Consider the following 23406-nt stretch of genomic DNA (forward strand, 5'->3'; position numbering starts at 1 on the left):
GGTTCGAGGGTTCCAAAGATGATGCACGTGGTGATGGGTTTCAGAACAGATGACAAAGTCATTCTGGGACACCTGGGAGGGGGAGCCTTCTGGACATCGGACCTTTACCTTGTTTTGTGTTGATCTGTTCTTTAACACTCGACCCTCCTGTTGATCTAACTCCACAGATGGGGGTTGACAGTTAAGTAGACTCCAGTGTCCTTCCTCAGCACCTGGCCCCAAGATGTACGGCCAGTGTTGTGGGTAGACAACTATTCCCTCACTAAATCCACAACCACTGAGAACCTTAAAATACAACCTCTTTGGAAATAAGATTTTTGCTGGTAATTAGTTAAAGATCTCAAGCATCTGAAGTCCAATGGTTGATATCCTCAATTAGAAGAGGAAAAGAACCCTACTAAATGGGAGAAAATATTTGCATGCAACACCCCAGATATATAATGCCCAAGGTTTATAAACTACTCAAAAATCTCAACAACACCACAATAATACCACTTTAAAATGGGAAGAGAAGGTGAACTGATATTTGTCTGAAACAGACATACGATGGACAGCAGAAACATGTTCATTGTCACCACTATCAGGGAAGGGCGAATCAGAACAACAGAGAGATATCATCTCACGTCAGTGAAAACAGTGTATATCAAGAAGACTAGAAAACAAGTAAAGATTCAGTGCAAAAGGGACCCTTTTTCACTGTAGAGAATGTACTCTGGTTCAGCTGCTATGAAAAACAGTAAGGAAGATCCTCAAAATTTAAGAACAGAACTTAGATATGACCTGGAAATTCCACTTCTTGGCATCTACCCTCAAAACAAAAACATTCATAAAAAATTATATATGTTCATTTCACTCTTATGTTTATTGCAGCAATTTGTAACTTGTACAATAGCCAGAAAATGGAACCAACCCAAATGTCCTGTGATGGATAAGTAGAAAACAGATGTACTGAGATATATATGTGTACACACACACACACACACACACACACACACACACACACATCTCCAGTGGAATACTATCAAGCTGCAAAAAAAAAAAAGATGAAATCACACATCGGTTAACTGAAATGTGGATAAATTGGAAGGATATTGTGTTTAGCAAAATAAAATAAGAGAGGACAAATACTCATCTGAGATGAAACAAGAAAATAGACAGTATAAAACAATACCCAAACCTTGGCATAAGATAACAAACTGATTAACAAACAGTGTGGGTTGAGGGTTAGGAGAAATGAGGATTGGGCATAAGGACAATGGTGGCAAATCACGGGCACTTTGTGATGGTGGTGTGCCGTTACTGTGTTGATCCACACTACAAAACCTTAGAACTATTGTAACTCTATTACTCAAACTATATTTTATTTTTTAGCTAAATAAATAGAAGAATAGAAAAGAACACACAGGGAGACTCAGAGGAAGACTATGAAGATGGAAGGAGGCAGAGAAGAGGAATGCTGCCACTAGCCAAGGAATGCTGAGTCTAACGAAGCCAGGAGGGGTGAGCTTGGATTCCTGCCTGAGAAATGAGCTATTCCTGCCTGCTGAACTGGCTATCGAACAGACTGAGCTCCAGGGGAAGCAGAGTCCTGCAGCATCCTGATTTTGGCTTCCAAACTCCCTAACTGCAGAAAGATTTCCTATGGTTCTAGGTCACTCGCTACAGTGGTGGTACTCTCTGGGCAGCTGCTTAGTGACTGAAAATGGTTAAGTCAGTTACTTTCAAGAGACTCAGCATTTTAAATCCAATTTATTAGAAAACTAATGCCTGAAAGACAAAGAAATGAATCTCAGCTGGTGGTGTTTCCAGCAGAACAATGCTCCAGTGAGGAGGTTTTAGGGAGGGGTACTTTCCAAGCTCATCATAAATCACTCCTCTCCCCCCCCAAAAGTAACCACTTCTCCTATGCATGTGGCCTGATCCAGTGGACGTAAATCCCTGAAATTAGGTAAGAATTTAATGGATATAATATGTAGAAACTGTTCTAATATGGTTTTAAAAAATACAGAATAATGTTAGGCAAGAATATTGCTCTCTGAACTGCAAATATTGACCAACTCACTTTTCAAATCACTGCCTTAAGAGGTAAGAGGTGAATACACATGTGATTTAGGGTAGAGGGTTAAGAACTCTACCACACAGTAGTCATGCAGGAAATAAGAAGTAGTACTAACTAGAATTTATCCTTATGGATTAAGTTGGCTATTGAGCAGACTGAAGTAAAAGAGTGCATTGCTTCTTAAACCTTAGATGCATAGAAATGACCAGAAGAACTTTTAGAGGCTAAGAGAAAGGTCCAATTTGATAGGTTTGGATTGGGTCTGAGATTTTGTATCTTAGCAAAAAACCCCATGCATTAGAGAACACAATTCGAGAGCCTGTTGAGTAATGATTTTGGGGGGGTTGTTTGTTTGGGGGTTGGAAGTGCTCAAGGCTGCCCTGCAGTGCTCAAAGCTGACTCCTGGCTTTGTACTCAAGGATTCTGTAGGATTAGGGGACCACATGTGGTACCAGGGATTGAACCCAGGTTGACTGCGTGCAAGGAAAATACCCCACCTGCTGCACTATCACTCTGGCCCTAATTTTTCCTACAATTACAGCAACAAACATTATGAGGAAAAAAATAAGACAGAGAAGGATGATAGATAGATAGATAGATAGATAGATAGATAGATAGATAGATAGATAGATAGATAGGTACTAGAAAAATGTAAGAGCTATATCAACGAATAGAAATGTTTGTGAATAAAATTTGAACAATAAATGAGGCATTTGACATTCATAAAGAAATATCGTCAGTGGTTTGGGTGTGATAATGTGCTTGAAGAATTCTTCTCATTAAGGTTATGTATTGCAATAATTATGGATGAAGGGATAAGATTGGGGGGATCTTCTTAAAACTCAGGGAGTGGATGTGAGCTCTGCAATGGGAACACTCAGAGAGTAGTGAGGACACGCTTGGCTTGTGTTGGTCATTACTAACGTAGGTAATGGGTGTGTGTAGATACCTAATGTTCTTCTCTCTATATTTGCGTATATGTATATTTACTGCATAGCTTGAACAGTCAATCAAGCAGAGCATATTTAGATTCATCTAACACATAGGGGAGACCCACTTTGTGTGGCATCTTCACATCTCTTATCTGTCTCTCTCCCAACATAATCAGAAGGATGAAGTTGTTGTCTAATGTGGACCTGTAATTGCTGAGTTAGGTCTCACATTCTGTCCTTTTCATCCCAAGCGTGGTGCTGGGCCCATGATCATCAGGCCAAGAAAAACAAAGGAAGGAGTGGGGTCAGAGCACATGTGAATTGATCCTGGTTCGATCCCCTGCACCAGATGCCCCTCTCCCAAATATTGCCAGGTATAGTCCAGGAGTTCCCCAGAGCTTTGGTGGTCCCTAAATAAATAAGTGGAATGCCATAAATAAATAAATAAATAAATAGATAGATAAATAAACAGAATAAGTGATAAATAAATAAGTAGAACGCCAGACATAAATAAATAAGTAGAATGCCAATTCCAGCCTTCACTAAACTATCACTGACACAGAAATTTGGAGTGAGGCTCAGCATTTACTATTTTTAGTAATGCTGGTGACTTGGCACTTTGAGAAACACAGTCTCAGAGTGTTGAGCCCCCAGAATTAGACTCACAGAGCTTCCGACTGGCCGCAAAACATATCTGAGATCAGAAGCGCCAGGAGAGGGTTCTATTGATCCTAGGTTCCTTCTGCAGGAATCAAAACAGTGGATCCAACTTTGGCTGGGCTTCTAGGACCTTCCAGAAGAATTAAGCGCTTGTGGTTCTATCAAGGTGGAAGGAACGGGGCAGGATTAGCCAGGAATGTTCTCCTCCAGGGCGTACAACAGGATTTGCCAGGAAGGTTCTCCTCCAAGGTGCTCATGGCCACACAGCCAGTTTTTTCTCAAAGGAGCAGCCTCCCACGGCCGCCACTGTCAGCTGCATCCCTCTTCGCCTCACTAAGAATAAGTTGTCAAATTCTAATCTCGTCTGCTGAAGCCTGCCAAAGTCGTCAGAGAACATCCAGGCCGTTGTCTTCTCTTAGAAATACTAATAGAATCAGAAACACAGTAGCCTGTGTTGAGGAAGAATGTCACCAGTGCTTTTTGGGACCTGATCAGATAGGTAGAGCGGCCACACTAAAGCTTCCACACTGGACTTCATGGTGCCACCCGCCCCACCCTCTTCTACCACACATGGAATTTTTTAGTATCTCAGTTCACTTTCTCACTGAGAATCTAGAGCATTATTGGAAATAATACTATACTGGGCTGGAGTGATAGCACAACGGGTAGGGCGTTTGCCTTGCATGTGGCTGATCTGGGTTCGATTCCTCTGTCCCTCTCGGAGAGCCTGGCTAGCTACCGAGAGTATCCTACCGCATGGCAGATAGGATACTTACCCTGGCAAGCTCCTCGTGGTGTATTCAATATACCAAAAACAGTAACAACAATGTAAGTTACAATGCCCAAAAGTAGAGAGTATGGGGAATATTGTCTGCCATAGAGGCAGGGGGAGGGTGGGAAAGGGGGGGTATACCCAGGATATTGGTGGTGGGGAATGTGCACTGGTGGAGGGATGGTAGTTTGGTCATTATGAGATTGTAACCCAAACGTGAAAGCTTGTAACTATCTCATGGTGATTCAATAAAATTTAAAAAAAAAATTTAAAAAGTAAAAAAAAAAAGAAAAGTAACAAGTCTCACAATGGAGACGTTATTGGTGCCCACTCAAACAAATTGATGAACAACAGATGTTGTATAGTAATGCTACAGTGTTACTATACTGTGAGTTAGGAAACCAGGTGACGAGGGGGAAACTTCTCCTCTGGTCTTAGGACTCTGTTAGATGAGGCATGGGAACTAGGAGTGCCCTCTTTCCAGCTGAGATCTCAGTGGGAACTAAGCGCCCTCCTTCCCATTGAGATCCCAGGACCCTGAGATAAAAATCCCCATTTAACAATTTCATTTTTCTGTTGATTTGTTTACAATACTGTGAAATTTCAAGGGATCATCTCCATATGCCATTTGATCCATGCACACTACTCATCATAGTCACGGCCAAATTTCCAGGGCCATCCCACCACTGAAGCAGGCAGGTCCCTTTGCTCATTTCTCCTACTCTCTCCAAACTTATGAACTCTTTTTTTTTCTTTTTTCTTTATTTTTTATTTTTGGGGTCTCACCCGGCGATGCACAGGGGTTACTCCTGGCTCTGCACTCAGGAATTACTCCTGGCAGTGCTTGAGGGACCATGTGGGATGCTGGGAATCGAACCCAGGTCGGCCGAGTACAAGGCAAACGCCCTACCCGCTGTGCTATCGCTCCAGCCCCAAACTTATGAACTCTTGTAAGTTTTCGTGAGTCTAGAAATTATTTTATTTTTTGGGAGGGGCCAGTTCTTCAGCCTTATGTATATTCCATATGTATGGGAAACCATCTGGTAATCATCTTTCACGTCCTGATTTATTTCACCAAGTAGCAATATCAACCTCAAGATCCATCCATTTTGTGCCCACAGGCATGAGTACATCACAAACAGCAGGGAATATCCCATTGAAGATCTAGACCACAGCTTCTTCGTCCACTTCTTTGTTGATAAGCATTTTGGTTGATTCCATGTTGTGGTTAGAATGAATAATTACAGAAGCACAAATAGTCTTTGGAATCACTTTTACAGCCTTTGAATAAAAGAAGTGGCAGTGCTAAATCATGTTGAATTTCATTTTTCTTTTTTAAGGAATCTCCGTGCTGTTCTCAGTAGACTCGATGCCACCTGACACCCCACCCACAGCATTCTGGGGCTTGTTTTTCTCCATATCTGGGCCAACATTTGTTGTTCACAATTTTTTGAATACAGGCCACTCACAAACTATATTTCTTAAATAAACTTTATTGATGAGTAGAGGTGAAGAGATAGCACAGTGGGTAGGGCATTTGCTTTGCACGCGGCCAACCCAGGTTTGATTCCTCCATCCCTCTTGGAGAGCCTGGCAAGCTACTGAGAGTATCCCGCCTGCACAGCAGAGCCTGGCAAGCTACCCGTGGCATATTCAATATGCCAAAAACAGTAACAACAAGTCTCACAATGGAGACATTAGTAGTGCCCTCTCGAGCAAATCGATGAACAACAGGATGACAGTGCTACAGTGTTACAAATGTAGTAGAATTTGCACTCAATAATTATACCTATTTAACTATATGTTTTGATGTTTTTCAAATTTATCTTCCCCTGAAGCCATGCCATAACCAAAATAGAAGACATTTTTATCACCCTTATCAGCCCTTGATGCTCCTTCTACTTACTCACCAGCTCTAGGTAATGCTAATCCATTTTCTGTCACTATTTATTAGATTTTTTTTCTAGATTTTAATCCAGATAGTCATCCAGTGTTTTGAATTCCAACCTATTTTCTTCACCTAATGCGTTCAAATTAATCTATGAGTATTTGTGATAGTTTCTTTCTTTCAATGCTGAAGAGCATTTCTTTGAATGGATATACCATAATTGGTTTTGTATTCCATGTTTCATATTTTTATCTTTTCAGGACTTTTGAGTTAATCCTGTGTTTGATTATTAAAATTAAACTATTAAAAACTTTTATAACAAAATTAACTATGTATGAACATAGATTTTCATTTTCCATAGGCAAATACATAAATGGCATTAGCATGCCTGCTTGCCTGGTTAGCAAATACTAACTTTATAAGAATTAACAAAATTTTTCAGTTTGCATTCCCACCTTCATAGAGGAGCCTTCAATTTTCTCTACATTGTTACCAAACCTTTATATTGTCAGTTTTTTTTTATGTTAGCCATGCAGCTTCTCTTTTGAGCTTAGATTTTAGGCTCTGCTTACACACTGGGAACAGAGGAGAAGGCCCTTTAATAATTTTAATGGGCCCCTGTTTTAAGATGCTTGACTCAGGAGTTAGTTCAGCCTTATAAAATAATACAGATGTCTTCGTTATTTTCTTCCAAGTCCAGATACCCTGGTCAGTTTCAGTGGAATTTAAGAACAGGGAGAGCCTAGATTAGCTCAGCCATCACCACCCATGGCAGACCAACCCTATAACTCCTTTGCAGTCTGAGATCAAAGTCCTTGAACCTTTTAGCCAATAACCCCTTGAGCTCTCACAGAGAGTTCCTGACATATTTGGGGGTCTTCCAAGCCATGCTCAGTGGCCCCAGCATCCTCTCCTGGTGGTACCCAGGAAACCAGACCAGAGACTTCATGCTAGTGCCTCATGACGTGGGACATCTCTGACCCAGCAGTGCTGGGGAACACCAAGATCACGTCTGATAGTTTGACAGTGACTGGGGTCAGGGGGTTATTTACATATAGATTTTTTAACTGAGGCACTGTGAGTGGCAAAGTTATTCATTGTTGAGTTTCAGGCACACAATGTTCCAACACCAATAGTTTCACAAGTGCCCACTTCCCACCAATGTCCCCAGTTTCCCTACCATTCCTGACTGCGTCTGTGGCAGGTACCTTTGTCTTTCCCCCTTTATTTTAGACTCTGTGATTTACAATACTGGTACTGGTGGTGTATCATGCTGGTGTATCATGCACATCACTTTATATCGCTTTAGTGCTGCTTTCCTGTCTTACCATCTCCCTCTCTGCCCCTCCTCCCTCTCTCCAGCCTCCTCCCCACATTGGCATGCTTCCACGGAAGGCCAGTTCTCATGACATATTTTTAATGAAGACATTGCCTTTGGGTAACAGAATGCTTTTCTTTTCGCTTGTGCCAACTCCTTCATTTTAGGGCATGCTTTAATGAGGTAAGATGGAGACAGAGAATGAGTGCCAGATGTATCTGTAATGAGTCTGAAGAATAATTACACACTGCAGTGACATTATAGAAATTCTTTCTTCGGGATGCTTTGAGAGGGGCTGGCAAAAGAGAAGCCCAGTTGGGGCTGGAGCAATAGCACAGCAGGTAGGGCGTTTGCCTTGCACACGGCCGACCTGGGTTCGATTCCCAGAATTCCATATGGTCCCCTGAGCACCGCCAGGAGTAATTCCTGAGTGCAGAGCCAGGAGTAAGCCCTGTGCATTGCCAAGGGTGGCCCAAAAAAAGTTCTAGCATGGAAAAGATGGAAGTGCCCAAAGAAAGAAAGCCAGAGTTAAACAAAGACTCTTTCACTTGCTAAAAAAGGAGTGTGAAGGGTCAGGGAGATAGTAACAGTGGGTAGGGCTTTTTCCTGGCATACAGCTGACCCACATTCAATCCCCAGTACCATATATGGCTCCTAAACCCACTAGGAGTCATCCCTGAGTTTAGAGACAGGAATAAGCCCCGAACACCAGTGGACGTGGATCAAAAATTAAAAATAAGTTTAAAAAATGAAGTACAAAGGAGCATGAAGGAGCCTCGGCAAAGAGTGTGGACAGACGGCCCTACCTGGCCTGGGCTCCTCCCGGAACTGAACCCAAGAGCTGCAAGGAAAGAGGGTTCTGCCTACATCGCTCTCACCCACTATGGGGGTGTGTGAGTGGGGGCTGATGTTCACACCCTTCAGCACCCAGAGATTTGAGAATGTGGGCAGATAGCTCCTTCCCTGGTGCCTAGCCATTGCTTGCCTCTGGTGAGAGGCAAAGAGCAGGAGTGAGGAAGGAGGTGTCTCTCTGACGGTGAAGAGTGACCACCATGAGAGAGAATGCCTGACATTGCTGGGACCAGCTGCATCTTGGGGCAGTCACAGGTGCTCCCCTGAGAAGGCTTGGGGCCTGCCCATACAATCCCCAGCACAGAGGTCCCATCCTCGAAGGCACGAAGGCCCCATCAACTTGATGCTGGATAGCAGAGAGGTCACTCGAGGCAGAGAACTGAAAGGTCACCTACCTGGCACTACCTGTCACCACTTTCCTTCTGGGCATTTTTCTGACCAGCTCCAGCCCCAAGGTGATGAGGTGGTCTGTGGGAAACACAAATTTCCAAACAGGACATTAAACACCAGACCCAGGGAAATGGTTTCAAGGGGAGGTCAGGATTGCGTGTCCCCATTCACAGTTATGGATTTAACTTCGTGGGGCTGCTGTGAAGTCAGATATTTCTCTTTGGAAGGAAAGGAATGGGAAGCAGCGTCCACACTCAGCTTGTGAAAGTATACCAGCATTTTTCTAGATGCTACTATTGCAAAAGCTGGCTAAGTGCAATATTTAAACAGTGTGCGATGTTTAAACATGTTTTCTTTTAGGGGAGCCACACACCCAGCCTTGCTCAGGACCGACTCCTGGTGGTCACTAGTCACCTGCTCAGGGATCACTCCTGGTGGTGCTCAGGAGACCATGTGGGATGCCAAGGATGGAGCCAGGGGCAGCTGCAGGCTGAGCAAGTGCCTTCTCTTCGATACCATTTCTGCAGCCCTGGTGATTGTTCTCTTTTTTTATTTTAAATAGGAAGTTTATATTTCTGTCCTTATTGTTGGGAAGGCCACATGCAGAAGTGCTGGGGCAGTGGCTAAGAGCAGGAGTGAGGAAGGACGTGTCTCTCTGATGGTGACGGTGTCTTTCTGAGGAGGAAGGGGTCCCTCCTGTGCTGCTCAGGTGTCACTAAAACCACCCCTGGAGGTTCTAGGGGACAGCACGGACCTTGGGCCTCGCACATAGCTGCGTCTTGAGTCAGCCCTTGCCAGTGTGGCTTCCAAATGCATTTGAACCAGGACGATCTCCAGGCCCAGCCTTCAATTCAAGAAGGAAACAGAAGGAAAGCAATTCTCGAGAGATGCCATAATGTCTGGGTCTCTCCACAATGCCGGAGGAGGTTAAAACCAAAGGGGACATAAGATCAGTAGGCCAACAGGAAGCACGGGCTCACGTGATTATGGGGACAGCAAAGTCCAGAGATCTGCAGTCCAAAGTCCTGAGAATTTGGACCTTTTCAGAAAAAATGAAAATACGCAGCATCCACACCGGAAATCTACCTTCTTAAGCAAATGTACGGGAAAGGGCCCTTTGCTGCCCCCGTGGGCCCTTCCCACACCCCGGAGGGGGACATTGCCTCTGAGAAGCGTTGTGTCTAGTCTGGGACCTGAGACTTGAGCACTGTGAGAGGCAGGGCACAGGGCCCTGCTCCTTCCTGTTTGGCCTGTGTCCCCCCCGTAGGCTGCAGAGGCCTCGGGAGGCTGTCACGTTGGGAAGGACACACAGTGCTACTCTTGACATGCTTGTTCTGGGGACAGAGCACAGTGGCTAAGGCATGGCCCGGTGTCAACTGCAGTTGGATCCTAGGCACCACTTACGGTCCCTCAAGCACCGCCAGGATTATGATCCCTGAACGCAGAACCAGGAGTAAGCCCTGAGCACTGCCAAGTGTGACCCCCCAACCAAAACCAAAACAAGCATCCCAGATGTTCTGCTGACCCACAAGCACGCTCACAGACATATGCTGGATCATGGTTCGCCAGACACCTGGACACTCTAAAGGCTGGCTGAGCTGTTACATGAAATTGAACATCAATTACGAATGGCCAAAAGGCACATGAAAAAATGCTCTGCATCACTAATCATCAGGGAGATGCAAATCAAAACAACCATGAGATACCACCTCACACCACAGAGAATGGCACACATCCAAAAGAACAAAAGCAACTGCTGTTGGAGAGGATGTGGGGAGAAAGGGACCCTCCTGCATTGCTGATGGGAATGCCGACTACTCCAGCCCCTTTGGAAAACAATATGGACACTTCTCAAAAAATTAGAAATTGAGCTTCCATTTGATCCAGCAATACCACTTCTGGGAATATATCCTGGAGAAACAAAAAAAGTATAGTCGAAATGACATCTGCACTTACATGTTCATCACAGCACTGTTTACAATAGCCAGAATCTGGAAAAAACCCGAGTGCCCGAGAATAGATGACTGGTTAAAGAAACTTTGGTACATCTATACAATGAAATACTATGCAGCTATTAGAAAGGATGAAGTCATGAACTTTGCATATAAGTGGATCAACATAGAAAGTATCATGCTAAGTGAAATGAGCCAGAAAGAGAGGGACAGACATAGAAAGATTGCACTCATCTGTGGAATATAGAACAACAGAGTAGGAGACTAATACCCAAGAATAGTAGTATATAATACCAGGAGGTTGGCTCCATAGCTTGGAAGCTGGCCTCACACGCTGGGGGAAAGTCATCCCAGATAGAGAGGGGAACACCAAGTAATTTGTGATTGGAGATCCTGCGCGGGAAGGGAGATGTGTGCTGAAAGTAGACTAGAGACTGAACAGGATGACCACTCAATACCCCTATTTCAAACCACAATACCCAAAAGGAAAGAGAGATATCTAATTGGAATGCCCCGACACAGAGGCGGGGTGGGGTGGGGGTATGAGACTGTGGGGGTGGGAGGAATACTGGGTTCACTGGTTGCAGAGAATAAACACTGGTGGGGGGATGGGCTCTTAAACATTGCATGAGGGAAAAGCAAGCACGAAAATGTGTGCATCTGTAACTGTACCCTCACTGTGACTCACTAATTAAAAAATAAATAAATTTAAAAAAAAAAGAAATTGATCATCATTGGACCCGAGAGACAAGATGGTGGGTAAGGTGCTTGCCTTGCATGCAGTCAGCCTGGATTTGATCCCTGCAACCATGCACAGTTCCCTGAGCCCTGAGAATTACAGAATGTGACCCCCAAAAGCCAAAACAACAAACAAAAGACCCAGATTAATCATAGAAACTTGAAAATAAAAATGTGCCTTCACATCTCTATTCCACTGCTCATCTATGAAATGGACATAACACAAGCTCCTTCCCTAGCCCAGGGGAGAGATTCAAGGACACCAAATAGACAAATGCGCAGGGTTGCAGCCACAGGGGTGTGGACACACTCGGCAGGAAAGAACAAGCAGGACTGAGTTGACTTTCCTCATCCTGGGCTCAAGCAGTGGCCTCCATTCTGCTATTTCTTTCTTTGAGGGGGGGGAGAGGAGGTCACACCCGGTGATGCACAGGGTTACTCCTGGCTCTGCACTCAGGAATGACTCCTGGCGGTGCTCGGGGGACCATACGGGATGCTGGGAATCGAACCTGGGTCGTCCGGGTGCAAGGCGGACGCCCTCCCCGCTGTGCTATCGCTCCAGCCCCCTTCTGCTATTTCTGCAGCCTCTCTGCTACCTCCAGCAGGAAAGGTCCTGCTCCCCCTGGGGGGACCCTGCCTTTCTACCCCCTCTTTGGCAGCTTCTCTTCATTGAAGAGTCTAATTGTTCCTCCCAGGATTTCTGATCGGACCAAGGCATGGAGAGGGGCTGCTGTGGGGGTTTCCAGACCCTCGTTGCCTGCAGCCCTGACATTTGATATGGCGGCAATGCATTAGTGCTTCTCACACCCTAATTGCTGTTGACAAAACACCGGAGGCTCCTGGGCATTCCCACCCCCACCGCTCGCTCCCCGGCTCCCAGGCTGCCACACACGCTGATTCAGATGACCACGGTGGCAGGAGATGTCTCAGAGGACGGGGAAGGCCATGGCGCGGCCAGCGGGGGCAGGCTGCCCCAGAGAACCAGGCAGCCGTGCCAGGGGTGGTGGCAGCGGAAGTGGTTTATGTGGAAGGAGTCTCCCCCCTTTACACACAAATATCTAAAAACTATTAATTTGGGGGCAGCGGCGAGGAAGAAATACATGAAAGGAAAATTGATTTCTATTTAAATGGTATGTTTTCATCACCTTTCTTCAGAGCCTAAGCATTCATCTTTGAGTACCTGTGCTAATTGATTTCAAATGCAGTCCCACGCAATCGCAATCACTGTAGAATAATAAATCTCGGGGCAAAGAGGCCGGGGAGGGTGGCGGTGCAGAGGGAGCAGCTTTTGCAGAGCTGGAGGGGACTTCAGCCCATGGCATTTACGAGGTGTGTCTGTGTCATCCTGGAGCCTGCGGAGGGTACCCACATGGGAGGTGGGGGTGTGGGCCATTTGTAGCTCTCCACCTGAGTCTTGGCCATGAAATTCTGGGCCTTCTTCCTTCCTCCATGTATTACCTGCGACCTTCCTTCCTGGAGGGAGAGGGGGCTCCTGGGCCAGCTGGTCTTCCTGGCGACCCTCTTTCGATGCAGCTCTGGTTCCTGATCCTGTGCCTACCCCACTCCCAGAGCTGTGGGTGGTTTTTTTTGTTTTGTTTTGTTTTGTTTTTTTTTTTTTGCTTCTTCTCATTTTGTTTTTGCTTTTTAGCTCACCACCTGATGATGCTCAGGGGTTATTGCTGGCTCTGCACTCAGGAATTACTCCTGGTGTTGCTCAGGGGACCATATGGGGCACATGAGATGCCGGGGATCGAACTCAGGTCAGCCACGTGCAAGGCAAGAGCTGTTCTCTAAGTGAGCAGCTGAGCTGGTTCTGGAAGGCATCACCAAGCCTTGCTAAGGACACCCCGCCCCCCCGCCCCGCAATGAATGGGACCAGGTTCTGGGGCTGGACACAGAGAGTAAGTGGCCCTTTTGGGCTCCATCCACATGATCCCCACCCAGAGGGTGCTGCCTGCCTGCTCTGGAGTCCTGCCGCTGGCCAGCACCAGGAAGAGGAGAGGGCTGGGATTCAAGGTCTGGAACACAAGATGCAGAGGAAGAAAAGGCATTTTCTGACTTGGGGCCACCGGGTCTCTTTTATATTGCTTTCCTGAGCAAAAATCCAGACCAGAAAATTGCTAACCCATCAAAGCACCAAGAAACAAACAGGGAAAAGTAATGCCCCCACTTCCAGAAATAATTCGTGGGAGAGAGAGGGTCAGCAGGTAGCCTCAGGGGCGGAAAAAGGGCAGAGGGCGTGGCCAACGCCCAGGCGCCAGAGAAGAAAGGGGGGGGCTAGAGGCCACGCCCTCCCGTAGAGAGTGAATCCACCGGCTTAGTGCTCTCACCTTGACAGACGCCCACTTTGCATTCCCAGAATTGTGCCCAGAGAGAACTTTTCCTAAACCAGAACTGAACACCCTCCAAGGGTTTTTTCCTCCAAATAATTGAGCTTAGGATTTTATTTCTGAGAATAAACAGTTCCACCCAGAAGGTCACTACTTAAGCCAGAAGGAACATGACTCTAAGATGAAAATGCAGCAGCATTTCAGTCCGTGGGGGGCACAAAGGCATTAATGCAAATTTCTAATGCAAAGACAAAATTATTCCAAGACTAAATTATTCATGAACCTAATAGACTGTGTGTGTGTTCCTTCATTCTCTATGTTAAGCATTTAAGTCATCATCAAAGTGCCTTTAAATTATAGAGTTGCCAGTTTCATAGAACAGTCCCTTGTCTTTCCCAGTAGCCTCATATTCATTCATTCATTCATTCATTCATTCATTCATTCATTCATAGACAACCCCCGCTGCATTTACTATGGGGTGGGAAAGACCAACACTGAGGAGATAAGCATTTCTTCCTGTGTGGTGGGGTGATGATAAGAAAGATTTAAGGCGAAAGGCCCTGAGCACCACAAGCTAAGCTGAGTCAAGCGTTCATCCCCCCCCAGTCCCTGCGTCTCCCACCTGCCAACCCCCCACAGGGCTTATTGATTTTGGACTTGCCAAGATGTAGAATCACACACCGTGGCTCTGTATAACGCTGACAAAGGAGAGCAGGAGCGCCCCGGGCTCCTGCTGGGAGTGCCTTCTCTCCCGCTCCCTGGCTCGGGTTCCAGAATTACATTTGCAGCTGGGAGATAGAGCAGCAGCACGGGCACCCCGCAGAGGGAGGAAGAGAAATAAAATTCCTATCGGACCCATTGATCTCCGCTCTGAGCAACTGCATGGTGGGGCAGCCGCAGAGAGAAGTGCTCCCAGGATTTCTCGCTCCTGGGCCATGGCGGGGACACCCTGCTGTCCATCTGTGTCTCTCCAAAGTCACCCTCCCTATGAAGAGTCTCTGGGGGACAAACCCTGGTTCTGTAGTTCCCAGACAGTGAAAAAGAAGGCAGACGACATTGAAATAGGGAAGAGTAGACACTATAGGCATTCACACACCGAGATAAAAGAAAGTGCCACAGAGATGGGGCCACAGGTGACACAAAAGCAGGGAGCAGGGCGAGGAGGCAAGAACAACCACAAGGTGCACTGCCCAGAGGGCTCGACCAAGGGTTTGGGCATCACCTCTCCTAGGAGGTAGTGAAACAAAGGAAGGAAGGACTCATGCCTGCGACCGAGAAAGATCTTTCTGGCTACCCTAAAGAGAGAATGTGAGCAGAGAGCTGAGCTGGAAGCTGGGAGATTGGGACAGTGTAAGGCAACTAAAGTGCCAGGCAAGATGCCCCATGAGGGGGTCAGTGGGAAATGAAGGGTAGCAGCAAGGAGAGGTCTGGGGAAGAGACGGAGGACAATTGATGTTCTAAGTGAGCTGTGGAGCCATCCCCCAGAGAAGAAGCCTGCATGGGGAGTTGAGGGCAGCGTCTCGACTCTGTCTAGAGGCTGTGTACCCCTGAGCTCTGGCCACATTCACCCTCCCCCCCCGGGATGTTTCACATCCTGTGCGTCATTGCTGGCTGCTCCATCATGTTCTTCTCTGTCCCCAGCTCCTGGCATGTGACTGGCAGCGAGGTGGGGGTATGTTAAATGCATGCATGCTTGCATAAATGAATATAACACAGCCTCTAACTTCAAAGTTCTTAGAATCTTCTTGCAAGACAAGATTATCCTACATCAAACAATTAAAGAGCAGCACCAGATAGAACATAATTAAGTTCTAAATCATCTGATTCAGGCTGTACGTTTCAGAGAAGGAAAAGATCAATGTGGACTGGCGGAGTTAAGTGTGGCTTAAATATAATTCCCTGACATTACAGCGCCCTGGAAACAACAGTGAGGGTCTTAAAACGGAAGGGAGATGAAAGCCAATACATAGAGCTGTATTTACCCAGTTTTGTATGGTGGACCACCGCGAAATTGGGGGGCTGAGTTAATACCATTGGCCTTGGAGGCTAATGCTATTCAAGTGAATGTGTTCCCGCACAATTAGTCACATACTCTGACAGAATTAATTCTCATTCTACCCTTTTAAAAAGGTTTTTATATTAAGTTAAAATTCACGTAATGTGAAATTAACCATTTTGAAGTATACTATGCCAAGGCAATTTAGTAGAGTCCCATTATTGTTTAACTACCTCCTCTATGTAGATCCAAAGTATGATTGTGTGTGTGTGTGTGTGTGTGTGTGTGTGTGTGTGGCACTAGAAATAAACCCTTGGGTCTTCATATGTAAGGTACAGGTTCTATCACTGAGCTACATCCCTGGCCTCAATCACAAACACTGTTATCTTCTCCCAAAGAAACTCTGTTTATTGTACACTTGCACCGACAAGGCACTGTGGTAGAATAAAGAACTTCCTGGGGCCAGAAAGAGGGTGAAAGGGCTGAAGCACATGCTCTCCATGAAAGAGCACTGTTTCGAACACCAGCAACACTTGAGGGTCCTCAAAGCACTGCCTGAGGGACCCCAAGAACCAAATTAGATGTACACGTCCTGTGTCACCACATAGGGCCCCAAAATAAGCCAAGTAAAGAGTCCTGAGGTCCTTTTGGGTGTCTGATCTAGAGTCCATGATTAAACAGCTGAAAGTTGACTCTGGACAAGTCACCAGTGATTGCTGGGCCTGCTTTCCATCATTTATAAATAGGTAAAGATGCAGCCCCTCACCTAGCCTAGGTCTCATCTAGTTTTCCCACACTGTGACTCTAACCCCAATTCTCTTCCACATTTGAAGAGATTGGCATTAAAACTAGACTTATTAGTTGACTATAATATTAAAAGCACAGAACAAAACAGGATGGAGATGTGTATTTTGTAGGACAGATATGGGGGGATGGAGGACTAGCTAAGGCTAAGATAGAAACAAAACAATGTATTGGGGAAGAAAATGAACTTTGGAAAATTTATCTAACAGACTCTTCTGGTGTTTTGTTCTATTTAATATTTAACTCCTTGGTGAACACTGGTGAATTCAGCAATCGGATAGGTTTATTTCAAAGGTATACCAATGGGCTGTGCTTGTATCCTGAGTCATTTTTTAATCTAATATGAAAGCTAAAATTCTGTTTTTCTTGGATTCCTGCCTCAAATCTTTTATAACCATTTTTCTTTACCAATTTTTCCTTGCTCATGTCTTGAAAAAAGAAAACATATTTCAAAGCCTCCAAATCATTTCAAACTGGTCCAGAAGTCTGAGAGTCCAAGGAAATGCTCAGAATCCACAAACAGATGGGAGACAAAGGGGTGACCATGTGCTAAGTCTCTTGTGGAGTCTCTTAACGTTCAGTTGCTATTTGAAAGTTGTCAGGATCTGAAGCTACAGGCTGGAGAGACTCTCTCAGGATGAGGTTGCATTCACATTTCCACATGGATTTGGCTACAGATATAGATGAAATCTAAACTCTGACTTCGAAGCCAGAGGGTTATTGCAAGGGTCTCACAATTAGGACAACAAACATATTCCAAAGGTAGGATAAACAAACATGTGGATGGTTAACAGAACTGAGGTTTTACAGTGCTAACAGGGTTTGCATTTCAACATGTCCAATGACTAGCTAGGTGACTTGGAATAATTTATTTAACTTCCTTCGTGTCAATCAGTCCCGGTCAAATGATGCTGCAGTAACAAATATTCCGCAACTCTTAGTAGCATAAACAAAGTCTCATTTCTTTTTCATAATCCAGCTCTTTAATCTGAACCAAGATGAGGAACCAGCCCATCTTAGATGCATGCTAGCTGTGAGAATGAGAAGAGAAACAGCAGGATTATGCAATGCCTATTAAACTTTCTACTCAGGACATGATTACATAACTCAGGTTCCTGTGTTACTGACCCTAGCAGATTATACAGTCATCATCAACAGGGAGGGGGAAGGTACTGAGTATTAGAAAATTGTACAATCTACAAGTCTATCCAACTTCCCTTCTGTAAAATGGGGATATTCATAGCATTAACCTTGTATATTTGTAATGAGATTGTATTTGTAAAGTTCCTAGCATGTAAGTACCAGAAAAATGCAAAATATCACTATCTTTCATCTATATATCCGCTCATATGCCAGCACATATAAAAACTAAGAGCTATTATTGTGATCTTGCTTTATGTATAGCCATGAGTGGTTTTCATTAAAAATACTTTTTTATTATACAAAAATAGTATGTACCATAGGCAAAGAGGAAAAAATTAGAATCCTTCTACCCTATCAAGCAAAGGCTATCTTTTTTTTTAATAATTTATTTATTTTTAATTAGAGAATCACCGTGAGGGTACAGTTACAGATTTATACACTTTTGTGCTTATACTTCCCTCATACAAAGTTCGGGAACCCATTCCTTCACCAGTGCCCATTCTCCACCACCCGTAAACCCAGCGTCCCTCCCACCCTCCCCAATCCCATCTCCCCCCCAACCCACCCTGCCACTGTGGCAGGGCATTCCCTTCTGTTCTCTCTCTCTAATTAGCTGTTGTGGTTTGCAATAAAGGTGTTGAGTGGCCGCTGTGCTCATTCTCTAGCCCTCATTCAGCCCGAAACTCCCTTCCCCCACATGGCCTTCGACTACAATGTAGTTGGTGATCGCTTCTCTGAGTTGCCCTTTCCCCGGAACGTGAGGCCAGCCTCGAAGCCATGGGGTCAACCTCCTGGTACTTATTTCTACAGTTCTTGGGTATTAGTCTCCCACTCTGGTATTCTATATACCATAGATGAGTGCAGTCTTTCTATGTCTGTCTCTCTCTTTCTGACTCATTTCATTCAGCATGAAACTTTTCATGCCCATCCACTTAACTACAAAATTCTTGACTTCCTTTTTTCTAACAGCTGCATAGTATTCCATTGTATAGATGTACCAAAGTTTCCTCAACCAGTCATCCGTTTTGGGGCATTCGGGTTTTTTCCAGATTCTGGCTATTGTAAACAGTGCTGCAATGAAAATACATGTGCAGATGTTGTTTCGATTGTACTTTTTTGCCTCTCTGGGATATATTCCCAGCAGTGGTATTGCTGGGTCAAATGGGAATTCAATATCTAATTTTTTGAGAATCGTCCAAATTGTTTTCCAGAAGGGCTGAACCAGTCGGCATTCCCACCAGCAGTGAAGAAGGGTCCCTTTCTCCCCACATCCTCTCCAACAGCGGTTGCTTTTGTTCTTTTGGATGTGTGCTAATCTCTGTGGTGTGAGGTGGTATCTCATGGTTGTTTTGATCTGCATCTCTCTGATGATTAGTGATGCAGAGCACTTTTTCATGTGCCTTTTGGCCATTCGTATTTCTTCCTTGGTAAAGTTTCTGTTCATTTCTTCGCCCCATTTTTTGATGGGGTTGGATGTTTTCTTCTTGTAGAGTTCAACCAGTGCTTTATATACCATTGATATCAACCCCTTATCTGATGGGTATTGTGTAAATATCCTTTCCCATTCTGTGGATAGTCTTTGTATTCTGGTCACTGTATCTCTTGCGGTGCAGAAGCTTTTTAGTTTAATGTAGTCCCATTTGTTGATCTCTGTTTTTACTAGATTGCTTAGTTCCGTGTCACCTTTGAAGATACGTTTATCTTCAATATCGTGGAGGGTTTTGCCGACCTTGTCTTCAATGTACCTTATGGTTTGTGGTCTAATGTTGAGGTCTTTAATCCATTTTGATCTGACTTTTGTGCATGGTGTCAGGTCAAGGTCTAAACCCATTTTTTTGCATGTGGTTGTCCAGTTGTGCCAGCACCATTTGTTAAAGAGGCTTTCTTTGCTCCACTTCACATCTCTTGCTCCCTTATCAAAGATTAGATGATCATACATTTGGGGTTGTGTGTAGGGATATTCCACCCTGTTCCATTGGTCTACGGCTCTGCCTTTGTTCCAGTACCATGCTGTTTTAATTGTTACTGCTTTGTAGTAAAGATTGAGGTTGGGGAGGGTGATGCCTCCCATCATCTTTTTCCCAAGAATTGTTTTAGCTATCCTTGGACGTTTGTTATTCCATATGAAATTTAGGATTGCTTGATCCATTTCTTTGAAGAATGTCATGGGTATACTTATAGGGATCGCATTGAATCTGTATAATGCTTTAGGGAGTATTGCCATTTTGACAACATTGATTCTCCCTATCCACGAGCAGGGTATATGTTTCCATTTCCTCATCTCCTCTTTGATTTCATGGAGTAGCGTTTTGTAGTTTTCTTTGTAAAGGTCTTTTACTTCCTTGGTTAAGCTGATTCCGAGGTACTTGATTTTCTGGGGCACGATTGTGAATGGGATTGCTTTTTTCATGTCCCTTTCCTCTGCCTCATTGTTTGCATATAGGAAGGCCATGGATTTTTGGGTATTGATTTTGTAGCCTGCAACTTTACTGTATAAGTCTATTGTTTCTAAGAGTTTCTTAGTAGAGGTTTTAGGCTTCTCTAGATATAGTATCATGTCGTCTGCAAATAGTGAGAGTTTGATTTCTTCCTTTCCTATCTGGATGCCCTTAATCTCTTTTTCTTGTCTAATAGCTATCGAAAGTACTTCCAGTACTATATTGAAGAGGAGTGGTGAGAGTGGGCATCCTTGTCTTGTGCCCGATCTCAGAGGAAAGGCCCTTAGTTTTTCCCCGTTGAGGATAATGCTAAGCAAAGGCTATCTTAAGAGTTTATAAGAACTTGAAGTACATCTTTTAAGATTTCATATACAGTCACAATATACTCTAAAGACACATTACAAAAAAATATACTCTAAAGAATTATATTAAGTGAGGTGATCATTGGTTTTTCATTTAATATATTACTCACAAACATCCTTGTGATTAAATCATATCTCATTCATCATTTTAATTGCTTCATAACATGACATTTTTTGGCTGTATGTAAGTTTTTCTTCAAAAACATAATCCACTTGCTATTTAGGATACTCAGATTTTTACACCATTTCTAAGTGCCCACTCTGGGTAAGAGTAGTTCTATCCTCATACGCATCCATCTTTCCATGTGTTGATTTTCTCCTGGGTTGCACTTTTCGAAATGGGATTGTGGGTATCCATCTTCCCCAGGCTTTTTAGTTTGTTCGTTTGCTGGTTTTTTACCTTTTGGGTCACACCTGGCGATGCACAGGAGTCACTCCTGGCTCTGCACTCAGGAATTACCCCTGGCGGTGCTCAGGGGACCATATGAGATGCTGTGAATCGAACCCGGGTTGGCCGAGTGCAGGGCAACTGCCCTACCCGCTGTGCTATTGCTCCAGCCCCGGCTTTGATGTAAGTTACTAAATGTCCTCTAGGAATATTCCAATTTATAAATTTCACTATCAAGACAACTTTTGCTAAATAGATGCTTTATTTTTCTTTTCTTCTTTATTTATCATTTTCTCTCTTGCTCTGTTATCTAAAGGTAGCAAATGTAATTCAATTGAAACTTTGATTTATGTACCTTTGGTAACTAGTGAGGAATGTGTTTTATAGATTGGCATATATGTTTTATTCTCTCGTGAATTTAATGGTTTTGCAAACATCCATGGGAACCATTGTGACTATGATTATAGATCACACTGAGTTAGTGATGTTGGTTTGGGGTAGAACACCGGCATTGTATAATGTGAAGCTCTGGATTTGATCCCCAGGGCGCCCCTCCCAAACATACACACACATGATCACACTGAATCATACTAAAAATGGCTGCAAATACTTAATTCTACCAAGTCATTATTATTAACTTCCTTAGATTCAGTAATAGCCTTTTAGTGTATAAACACTTGTCCATATTTTTGAAGAAGCCACTGAGGTATTTAGAAAGCAACACTCTGGTTCGTGGGAATATCAGAGGAGAAAACACAAAGAAGCGAGCAGTTGAATGGTTGAATCTGATAACAGGTGTTTGGAATCCACTGCACTGATATCTCCAGTTTAAAAATATTTTTTTAATTTATTCTTTTATTGAATCACCATGTGGAAAGTTACAAAGCTTTCAGGTTTAAGTCTCAGTTATACAATGCTCAAACACCCATCCCTTCACCAGTGCACAAATTCCACCAACAAGAATCACAGTATACCTCCCCCCACCTCACCAGCCCCCCCCCGCCCCACCTGTGTAACTGATAAATTTCACTTTACTTTCACTTTACTTTGATTACATTCAATATTTCAACAAAAAACTCACTATTATTGTTTGGAGTTTCTCCCCCCCAATGTCAGACCTGCTGAAAAGGAAGCATTTGATAATTTGTTTTCCATTGCTGAGAATGAAGAGATATGAGGTCAAGTGGCCATACTAGGGGCCACACGGTTTTGGATTTCTGTATTTTAGTAACTAAGTCTAGAGAAATTTCTGTCAGAAGTTGCATCATTGCAAGCTCGTACCTCTCTGCTACTTTAGATTCCACATATGACTGCAATCTTTCTATGTCTGTTTCTTTCTTTCTGACTGATTTCACTTAACTTGATACTTTCCATGTTGATTCACTTATATGCAAATTTCATGACTTCATGTTCTCTGACAGCTGCATAGTATTCCATTGTGTAGATGTACCAGCGTTTCTTTAACCAGTCATCCGTTTTTGGGCACTCTGGTTTTTTCCAGATTGTGGCTATTGTAAACAGTGTTGCAATGAACATAGAAATTCAGATGCCATCTCTACTATACCTTTTTGCCTCTCCGGGATATATTCCCAGGAGTGGTATTGCTGGGTCAAATGGAAGCTCAATTTCTAATTTTTTGAGAATCATCCATATTGTTTTCCAAAAGGGCTGGACAAGTCGGCATTCCCACCAGCAGTGAAGGAGAGTCCCTTTCTCCCCACATCCACGCTGACACTGGTTGCTTTTGTTTTTTGGGATGTGGGCCAGTCTCTGTGGTGTGAGATGATATCTCATTGTTGTTTTGATCTGCATCTCCCTGATGATTAGTGATGTTGAACATTTTCTCATGTGCCTCTCAGCCATTAAAAAAAATGTTTTACTGACACAGCAACACAAAAGCCCTAAGTGTACTATAGTAAAAGCAAATATCCAGAAATCAGTTTACCTGTGTAACAGCTATGCAGAAAAACAATACAAATGTACCGACACCTCAGACATTCTTTTGTGGCTCTTCCCCCAACATTAAAGTCTCAGTGAATTCTGCCTCTTTTTTGAGCTTGATGTAAGTGTTAATATTCAGTATGAATTTCTGTGTCTGATTTATATCTCTGAACATGTTTGTGATTGTCATGGAGCCCATTGTCTGAAACTGTTTATTCATCATGCTTTCGTTTTTCATTGAATGACTATGTATACTCTCATCCATGCTAATCAACTTTAGATTTGGTAGTTATTACAAATAATCCTAAGTATTTGCCTTTGAGAGTTTTCTTGTATATTCAGGTATGTTGTGCATGCATGTTGGCTATGTTGTGTGTTGCATGTGTATAGATGCATTATATATGTTATATATATACATATATATAAAACAAAAATCTTAGAAA

This window comes from Sorex araneus, chromosome 2 (assembly GCF_027595985.1).
Source record: "Sorex araneus isolate mSorAra2 chromosome 2, mSorAra2.pri, whole genome shotgun sequence".
In the NCBI taxonomy this organism is placed as follows: Eukaryota; Metazoa; Chordata; class Mammalia; order Eulipotyphla; family Soricidae; genus Sorex; species Sorex araneus.